This window comes from Onychostoma macrolepis, chromosome 03 (genome assembly GCF_012432095.1).
Source record: "Onychostoma macrolepis isolate SWU-2019 chromosome 03, ASM1243209v1, whole genome shotgun sequence".
Lineage (NCBI taxonomy): Eukaryota > Metazoa > Chordata > Actinopteri > Cypriniformes > Cyprinidae > Onychostoma > Onychostoma macrolepis.
In genome coordinates this window covers 7,952,428-7,963,146 of record NC_081157.1, presented here as the reverse complement: position 1 = coordinate 7,963,146, position 10,719 = coordinate 7,952,428, and positions in this window count along the sequence as shown.

Below are 10,719 nucleotides of genomic sequence, written 5' to 3'. Positions count from 1 at the left end.
GTCTCCTCCCCCTTTTTAAAGCATAAGCGATGTTTAAATACTTTGTGGACTTCCCAAAGAAAACAGGGCTGAGGAGGGATCTGGACTTCCAGGGGGAAATGGGGCTGAAGAGGGATCTGAAATAAATATTTTAATCATTAGAACCCTATGATCCAGACACAGTAATGTTGTATTTCAACACCCACACTGCAAAAAAATGTTTTTCTTACTTAGATTTTTTTGTCTTGTTTCCAGCCAAAATATCTAAATTATTTCAAACAGAAAACAAGATTATTTTGCTTACTCTATTGGCAGATTATTTTGCTTGTTTCAAGCAAAAACTCGCTTAACTTTGAATAATTTTTTTCTGAAAACAAGACAATTTTTAAGAATTTTTAGATATTTTGGCTGGAAACAAGACTAAAAATCTAAATAAGAAAAGCATTTTTTTCAGTGCACTATGATATTTTCTACTTGAATCAAAAACATTTACATACATTTTTTAATTAAGTTAAACATTTTCAGTGCTGCTAGTCTGAACTTACAGGAGAAAGTGAAATCTATATTAGAATGGTAGCTACATTATGCTATTTCTAGCTAGAACAAGCTCGCAAAACAAATGAAAAGTATTTAAGACAACCCTAAAGATGGAATATAAAAATTTAATGCAATTATTTACATAGAATGGAGAGAATATCATCAAAGATTGGCTGGACTTCACTCTTCTGTCAATAGAAATGTTCCTCTCCCACAATATATCATTGAATAGGTAACATAATTTACTTTAAGCAGTGACCACTTGTGTTTTGTTTTACCACCTTTTGTTCTTTAAGTGTGATTGAATCTCCCTCTACTGGGAGATATTAACAGAACCATTACCTTTTGGTGTAAAGGCACAAATGAGCCTTCTGCACTGGACTGGCCGGAGGTAATTCAGAAGATCATCTTCCTTCAAATAGCAGAGGTCCTCAGTGCTCTGCACACCAAGACTCTCCAGGCCTGTCATCAAGGTATCTTGGGGGAGCCCTGGAAGAGCAGCCAGGACAGCCTTGCTGATCTCCTCTGATGCAGCAGTCATTGTATTCGTATGTTTCTGCAAACGAGTGACGGAGAGAGATTATTGGCATATCACACATCTCATAGGCTGGCAAAGGATAGTAATCAAGCAGATCCTCAAGCCTCACATAAACAAACTGCTCTTGGGCTGTCCCTAATGCGCAATAGACCCCAATGTCGCTCAACTTCACAAACAAATATTTTTCTGAAATGAAGGACACAGAGCCATGGTGAACAATGACCAGCTCTGTCTTACCAACCTCCAATTCTTCTTCAGTTATCCCCAACAAGATATACATGCCCTTTTTGTATTAAGTGCCCTTCACTGTCACCGCATGAGATGCTACTGTATCTATAAATTCCAACCAACCACAGCCTGTCTGATTTTGTCATTGTAGTCATTTACGTAGAATGCTGTGCCCTTAACAAATAACACACTTGGCTGGAACATTTCACCTGCACTCAAATAGGCTTGGAAGAGCTGGTGTCACTCGGCAACTGTCTTGCAGATGTTTTTGAAATTGTGCAACTTTCTAGCACATCTCTTGAAGAAAGAGTGCTTACTCTCAAACCTGAGAGTCCAAAGGCGAATTAGGGGGCCAAACTCTGTAATGAGCTGTGGATAATGAAGCAGATAGTGGTGTTTGGGCTTCAGGGGCTGATCAGGAAAGAGCTGTCTTCGAAAGTATATGTAGTCCTCACTAAGTAGTTTAAGATAAGCGACCTGATCTGATGTGATTGCTGGTGCACAAATGAGTTCTACAATTTCTCTAAGCTGCAGCACAAGTTGCCAAACAGCATTGTCACATGGATTCTTAATCCTATCTCCCACCAGGAGGGGTAGCAAACGAAGGAAACACCAGTTCTGGGCTGCATGTCCAGTAAGTTTATTGCTACCTGGTGAAACATCAGCTGGTTTGTCGTGGGCATCATTCCCCTGATACTTGAACTGATCTATGCACCTGTTGAGATGTAGATAACTAAAATGTTTATCCTTGACTAAATAACCAATAAACAAAGCAAGATCACTCGAAACAATGCCTTCAAACAGGTCATGCCCAAGACATGGGGGCAGCCCAGGCTGGCAAACATGAAAGAAGGATAGTTAATGCCGCACTCAGAATTCCTGCAGATGATTCTGATAGGACTGTTCTGTTCGTGTGTTGCCACACAATAGTGGAGAGTTCTGAAAAGTAGCTCTTTCTACATCACAGTATCTGCAGAAGTAATGGCTCTTACTGAAGTTCTCAACAAAACCGCCGATACTGTGAGACCCTAAATTGTCACCTGAGATAGCACACAGTCGACCTTTGACAATGTGCCCATCACCTATCACAATACCAGTCTCCTCAAGAGCTTTCAGGTCTTTTATGAGAGGCTCAAATACCTTGTCTATCCCAAAATATTTAAAGGCCTGCTCGTTGCACAAGAGAACGAGTTGCATTTGATCTGTGGTGGATCTGTTACGAGGCAAAATATCTGTCAGAGTTAGATAAACTGCTACAATCTTATGTTTCTTTCTTGAAGAGCCAAGTGGATTGACAACTTCGAACGCATCCTGATAGAGTATCAGACCAAGTGAGGATGGCTTCATTTTAAGTAAATGGTTGCACTGAGCCTCCTTCCCATCTTTAATGTCCTGGAAAAGACCCTCTGTTGATGGCTGGGAACGTGTTGCTGCATACTGTTCTTGAATAGACTTCCTTTTAAAAAGTGTATCCAATGTTTCTTGAACAGGTACATACTGGGCAAATGATTCCCTACCTTTATCATCTTTACCTAAGAACAGAGGTACAGGCTCAACATAACTAAAATATGTTTTAAAAGCGGTCTTTCTTTTCTGGTCTGTGCTCAAAGGCCCACTGTTACAGGCAGTGAGGAGGTCTTCTTTTCTGAGTTCCACCATAATGTTATTGATTGTGGCCTCTGGGACTCCAAGGACAGTTAGTTTGTCACTTAAGTTATTAAGCAAATTTGTCAGACTGATATCATGGACATCTTGATATCCCTCAATAATAGTCTGTATTGTAGTAGCAGGTAACAGTAGTTTAGCCTGAGGTTTAAGATAGAAGAGTGTGATATTTTGCAGAAAGAGGGATTCAACAACAGCAAGAGTCTCTTCTGGCTCGTCATCAGAATGATCAGAGGGTGCACACCGAGGAAAAGATTCTGTGGCAAAGCACCTTTCTACATTAGAGGGATCTACATGCACAACACTCATTTTTGTGTTTCCTAGAAATATGGGATGCAAAACTCGACACAACAGTGAATTTGCTATCACATCCTCTAAATGGACATCGAACTTGTAATCCTTCTAGCAAGTGTGACCTCAAATGTCAAACTAAAGATGAAGATTCACACCTTACAGCACAAAAGTCACATTGTACAGGAGTATCACATAATGGTAGCTGACTATTCCTCAAAGGCCCATCTGCTTTGTGGTCTCTGTACATGTGAGCTTTAAGAGCAGTAAGTTTAAAGTATTTTCTTGGGCATTCTGGCACACCACACTGATATACGTAATTAGCGCTATTATTATGCAGCTTAATGTGCTGATTAAACTTAAGTACTGTATCAAAAACACTTCCACACGTGCTAAACTTGCAATGAAACATTTTCAGAAAAGAGACCAAGAGATATTAAAAGAGAAAAGGTGGGTCCACACTGTTCCTATGCAGAGACTGTTAAGGGCACACGGCTGGCTAACCTAGCTGGCTAGCTAACACACCACGTGGTGGTTAGAAAGGGTTATAGAACACCAAAAGATTATTTATGTATTTACATATGCTGTAAAATTAATAGATGACAGCAACCCACCAGGGAAGACAGATGGTGAAGTTTATCCATTTGCTAACTTAGCTAATTTTAATACTACTGATAATTGCCACCTTCTCCTAAGACAAAGAGAGCAGTGAAAGCCTTTGAACAGAACCTGGGATCTGAACCCTCTCAGAGGACAGAGGAGAAGAAAAAAAAGTTTTTTATTACGATGCTGGTTGGTTTAAGTTGCGCACGTGCAGTTTATTTTAGATACAGACAGCTTACATGACACATGCTCTGCTCTTCCTCCCTGGTTCGTAAAGCACAAAGTAATGTTATAACATCTGCTCACAGCTATGGCTAACTTACAGAATTAAATGAAGATACCAGCACTGACGTTTAAGTAAAGTCCATATTTCAACTGACGTTTGCTTGTGTTCATTCAGTGACCGTAACATCTACAAGCTACGTTACTGCCAATTTGTGTGCAAAACAGAAGTCATAATAGCAATACAATAGCCTGTCCGGTAGCATGTGTAATGCAATAATAACCTGAGCTAAGGAAGCTGACCAGACTAATGCTTATTTTTACAGTCTGTGGGCTTACGTTAATGATGCTAATGTTATTTGAGCTGATCGTTGTGGTGGTTTTGCATGTGGTAGCTTTACCTTTTTCCGTTTCACCTCCGTCAAGGTTCCAAGCGAGTAGAGGCGAGCCGAGGAGATGATGTTTAGATATAATCAACAAGTCAAATATAGTCAGTTCAAGAGAAATCTGAAAATATACCAAACGAAACAATCAGCACTCACTCAGATCACCGGTATTAATATATCCATAGACTTATGAAATAGATTTTTACCGTTACATACCTGAGACGTGTTCCTTCTTCCAAAAATGGTACCGTTGGCGCGTAAGGAGTTTGTAGTAATAACAATACCAACAATAATAATAGTAATTATTATTAATAATAAACCTTAATTATTATTAAGGTAATTTATTACCTTAATAAATTACCTTTTATTAGGTAATAAACCTTAATAAACCTGGCGGAAACCTCCTGTCCAAATTTTGTCAATTTCATATTTTTTCACAAATCGATGCTATTGGTCAGTCCCCACGTGGGTCTGTTATTTTTTTTTTTACAAATTATTAACCAATCTAAAGTGTTGAAAATAGCTTGAGAGCAAATCTCTTAACTCCATTGGACACTTCAACTGTCTGAGAAGTCTCGTAACTCCACCTCTTCTTCACTCCGCGGTTTTTATTTATGGGAGAAAAAAGGGCTGTCTACTGGCGCCAAGTAAGCCTAACTCCGTCTGTTTTTTAGACAATAACGAGTGAAAATAGTTAGGTTAGATACATTTGAGTAGGCCTGTTTTGTTAAAAATCGATAGCTGTAATGCTTCGGTGCAGAAGGAAGCCCGTGAGCTGAGTTTGCGAGCCGATTAGGCTAATTTCCGCCTATTAGACAGCCTAGTCAGCTCATCTTTTTTTGTATTGCATCACTTATAGCTCTTAAACTTTTAAAATAGAGTTTAGGAAGATGTATGTAATCACAGTCATTAGTTTAGGTTAAAGTGCTCTATTTTCGCGCACTAATTTGGTACTTAATATACTAAAAATGATCATTTAGTACTTCTTAAGATCAATTTAAGATCATCTAAGTGTACTCAACTGTGCTATTTTGAGACACCATGAATATGAACTAAAATGCACTTTTAACATACCATCTTTGTATTTAAAAAATATATTTAGTTACCACTTGTAGTACACGTGAAGCCATCTTTCATACACTAGTACACTCAAGTGTACTAAAAGTTGATCATGCTTTTTTGGTAGTAGGTCCAAAATTGTGGAATGGTCTCCCCCTTTATATTTGGCAGGCTCCTTCTATAGAGGATTTTAGGTCTCAGTTGAAGACGCATCTTTTTAATCTGGCTTTCGAAGTAGGGAGTTGTGATTGTTTTAATTGTAAGTTGTGTTTTGATGAAGCACTTTGGTCAACAAAGTTGCAGTTAAATGTGCTATATAAATAAATAAAAGTTGAAGTTGAAATTCATTCAAAATTGTCACCTCATAAAATAGTTGTTTTCTAGGAGTGAGATCGGGTTGGAAATGCACACCATTTTCCATTTGTGATGCAATAAGCGTCATGGAAGATATTCTTATTGCATTGACCAAGTCAAATCAAATTAAATACATTTTTATTAAACTAAGTAAAATCAAAACCTATCACAAAAGATCAATGAGTATCTACCAGAAGTGACAGTGCAATGGAGCAGGTGAGCAATTCCTTACCAATTTGCCAATAAACAGCTGGATCCTTGATGACTCTACAAGGGGAAAGAATAGAAGGCTTACTGAAAAGTTCTAAAAAAGCAGGATTTTGTTTTACACCATTCCTTTAAACCAGTGGTTCTCAAATTTTTTAATACCAAGTACTACTTCAGAAAATATTTGGCTCTCCAAGTACCACCATAATGACCAACATTAAATTTCAGCAGCATAGTAACCTAATTATTCAGCTACAGCTCTGCACAGTTCAGAGGCAGTTTTATTCCTAATAAGAATATTTATTGTTGTCAGCCACTTTAACATTGTAAATACACAGTTTGAACATTAACACTGCACAGTGCTTACATACAGGTAAATAAAAAACTTAAATATTGATTAAATTAAAATGTGTTGTACCAAAAGTTAAATGAAAACTGTACTGTACTTGAATGTAAAAAAAAAAAAACCCACACTACTCAAAGATTAAATTAAAATTTATTGACATTAATTTATATTTAATTTAGTGATTCCTCTGCGTACCACTAGAGGGAGCCTGAGTAGCACTAGCGGTACTCGTACCACACTTTGAGAACCACTGCTTTAAACAATCTTAATTTCAATCTTAAATTTCACTCCCTGTTGTTTAAAGTGATAATATATAACTTAATTCCCACCATATTTCTGGTGTTATCTTTCAAACTAATTTGATCGTTCGCTTTTAAAACCGCGCATGTAGTGCGTTAGCATTTGTTAGCCAGTTAGTTTGTCACTCGCGGTTCCATTCGCGTTTCTATTCGTGCCTGTTGTTTTCTTTTCTTTTTCTCTCGCTCCATTTTCATTTCTCTCTCGCTCCGTTTTTCACGAGTTCATCAAACAACAGTGGTAAGTGGTAAGTTAAGTTGGTATCATTCATCAATCACGGTGAGTAATGGCTTCTTCTCCTGCTATTGTTGTTTGCACTGTTTGCCACATATACAGTTTATCTGTCTCTGTCAGCAGCGAGGATTCACATGTGATAAATGCAGGGAAATAGTTAGGCTGACAGAGAAGGTTTTAGAACTAGAGACACGCATCCAAACTTTAGTTGAGGATAGTAAGAATGTGAGGGCTGTAGATACTGCTTTGGATGCGACTAGCTCAGGGAGTCCTGTACATTGTTCGGTTTCGGTTGAGCCCGTGCAGCAGGGCAACTGGGTGACTGTGAGGCGGCCTAGTCACGGGTCAAAACACCGCTCTTCTGTTCCAATCAAAACATCAAACATATTTTAACCCTCTCGGGTCGACAAACGCGTTTACGCGTTTTGAGGCAGATTTTCCTGATAAGGCCGAAATGAGCTTGAATTACTCTGCCATTTTTGATCGTACAGATAAGAGCAATACACCATTCAAATCTGTAAGGGGTCTACTTTCATTTGTATACACTCATAATAACAACTAAACTTTGTGCTTTTGAAGAATAAAGAAAACAAAAAGGGTGCGCTCTCTGTCTTCTCCGTCTCCGCGAACTGCTTTTTGAAACACATCACTAAAATGAACTGTAACTCAGCAAATACTTCACACAGAGACATGAGAAATATATCTATAAAAACTATGCAAGTCTTACCGAAAACAAATATTCTGTGATAAAGTAATCCGTATGAAACCAAGGACATGTCCAGTTTTTCCGTCTGGTCTCATTATCTCTAATTAGGTCACGCCCACGTGCTGCTCGCGCTATTGTTCTTGTTGTTGGAATTTTTGGCGATTCCGTGATGCCACCACAGATTCGGAGGTTAATTAAGTCCGTGAACATTACACGGAATTCTGTGAGATCATGTTGATTGTTATTACAGATCTCCATGCGAGCCATGCGGCATGTAGACGCCCACACCACCGTAAGGAATAAGCCTTGTATTTACCCCCAGAAGACGCGCTGAGAGGAAAAAGCTTTGTTTACCTCGCAAACCGAACCGAACGCGAACGCAGCTGGAGCCGGCGGAGGAGGAGATGTTTTATACAGAGTAAGTAATGTTTCTTATTGGCATTTGATAATGTGTTGTTGTGACAAAGTTGAACGCATTTACTAGTCGAACTTTTCCCAAACTATAACTCCAGAATAAAATGTGTGAAATCGAGTGCACGACGTGAGGATAGTTATATGTTCTATAAACAATGATATAAAAGTAATGTCTAAGAAGGTTTAGACCAATCTTTACTGTGAAGTAGCCTACTTTGTTTGCAAATACCTGCTCAAACATGTTTATAATAAGCTTAACAATAATAATTTAGTTTCTCAGTTATAAAATGTTTTTGCATTGTATGATAATCTATGTTGTAAAATCACGTGGGCAATATTGGTGATTGCTAATATAATAATATAGTTGCTCCTGATAAGCCTATCAACATGCTCACTAATTTGTTTATTAATTTTAGTGTGTGTGTGTGGGGGGGTTGCTTTATTTATTTTGAATAGAAACAATATGTAGGTCTATATATTATAATAAATATAATGTACTGTTTTTGCTGTACTTTGGATCAAATAAATGCAAGCTTGGTGAGCTGAAGACAATTCTTAAAAAAAAAAAAAAAACATTACAAATCTTACTGTTTAAATAATTTGACTGGTAGTGTATGTATTGTCACCATGTTTGCTTTGTCTTTGTCTTTGTCCGTTCATTGTGTTGCTCACGTCTGTTTTGTGTTTTCTCATGCAGTTTCTGCTGTCTCCTGTTTTCCTGGGTTCCAGTTTCCTGCCACTGTTTTGGATATTGCACCCACGATGTCTTGACTCTTCTGTTGTTCATTTGTTTGTTTGTTCCCAATAAACTGTTTAACTGCACTCGCAAGTGAATTTCAAGTTATTTTATGTGATGGTTATATGTATACACATTTCTTTTTTCCTCACATTCTTTCTTGTAACTCTTCTCTCTCAGTCACACACCTGACTGAATGGCTCATTATGGAGCTCATTATGCGGGCCTTTGTCTTCTCAGGTGTGAGTCACAGCATTATCCAAGATAGTTCACGCCCTCTCGCATAGACCCTTTCTACTCAAAAAGTGACTTTGAAAATTTAAATCAATATATTGTTTTCTCTGAATGAGTGAGTTCGATTATTTTCAGATCATTTTGAAGCAAATATTCTAGGCTACAAGATCCAGTTCTCAAAAGTCTTGTGAACAAATGTTCTATATGTGTTTTATGGCCTTATTTCAGTTACTTTAAAATTTTAGTTTTTTTTCTAACCACGCATAAATGTTGTTTCCTCAAAAACACAATCATGTACATACATGCTGCTCACATATTATTGTAGCCCAGTTTGTGCTGAATACAGTGTTTTTAGACTTTAGCCATTAAAATATTTATAAGCAACTGAAAAAAGCACAAATGTCAGGGCATGTCAAAACTTCTCTGGGGCCCCAAAACACCCTCAGACCCCAGAGGGTTAACATAAACCTTTAGATTTTAGAATAGGTTCAAAATGATCAAAATATTGTAAAATGCTAATAAAATAATAATAATGATCTTAAATAATTTAAAAGGCAAACATTTCTTTTGTATGCTGTTGATTCATTAAGTTGATTCAACTTACAGAAAATCTTTTTTACAAGTGTTTTAAACATTTTTTTCAACATTGAAGGTTGGTCATGTGCCAGCTGGTTTTCAACCATTCAGCATTAAATATTGTTTCAATGTTAAAACAACAACTGTCCTTATTTCAACCATATGTCCGTTTCCATTGTCAGAAGTTGTGAATGATACCAAAATAGCGAACGGTACCGTACCACTTTTTTGGTATCCTTCCGTTGGGGTACCTAGCACAGCAAAGGGTACCAAAAGGGTGGAGCTAAACTCACTGTAGAACATTGCTTGGTTGACTAGAATAGTCACTTTTGCATGATACAAGGGGATAAAGCTTCTTAACTCGTTCCACTCTGCTGTCTGTGAGTGTTGGGCTTATTTACAGTACAAAAACACAAAAAAATATAACAGTGTATTTTATAATTTTATATTTTCACACAGACAATAGCCGTTTCTCAGTATGTGTTCTTGTCTGTTCTTGTGAAATGTCATTGCCCAAAAACCCGCGTAATTTTCTAAATATTACTGTTATTGTGTAATGAAATGTAGTTTTAAAAGTTTTTCAGTTGAGAATGTAATTGTTTAAAACTATAAATAAACTGCAGATTTGAAAGAGAGCGCCTATTTGAAAATTCGCTTCGCCGATTTCGGAGCTCCATGCGATCACTGGGTGCTCAGTGCTCATGTATCCGCCGAGAGCAGCCTTAGCTCGGCTAGTCCTTAAGACATTTGCCACTGGCTCTGATGTCTCTGTAGTGAATAAACATGAGATACAATTCATTTTGGGTAGGCTATATTTAACAGGCGTTCGTGCTCTCATGAATCTATGATTTGTTCCTGGTCATGTCGTTATGTTTAATTTTATATATTTATTTTGAACTTTACTGTAGAACAGCGCTGACTCTGTAGCATTACTTTTTGACTGAATTGTTTGCTTTTGTCTTTATTTCCTCTTATATAAGCCTCTTATACTTTGTACTTATACTTTTATAATGGTTATGTTGTTCATTAAAACTGACATTTAACAAAAAGAGGCAGAGTTGTGCTTATTGGCGCGCTTTATCGTCGATCGCTACTTTCCGGCATACA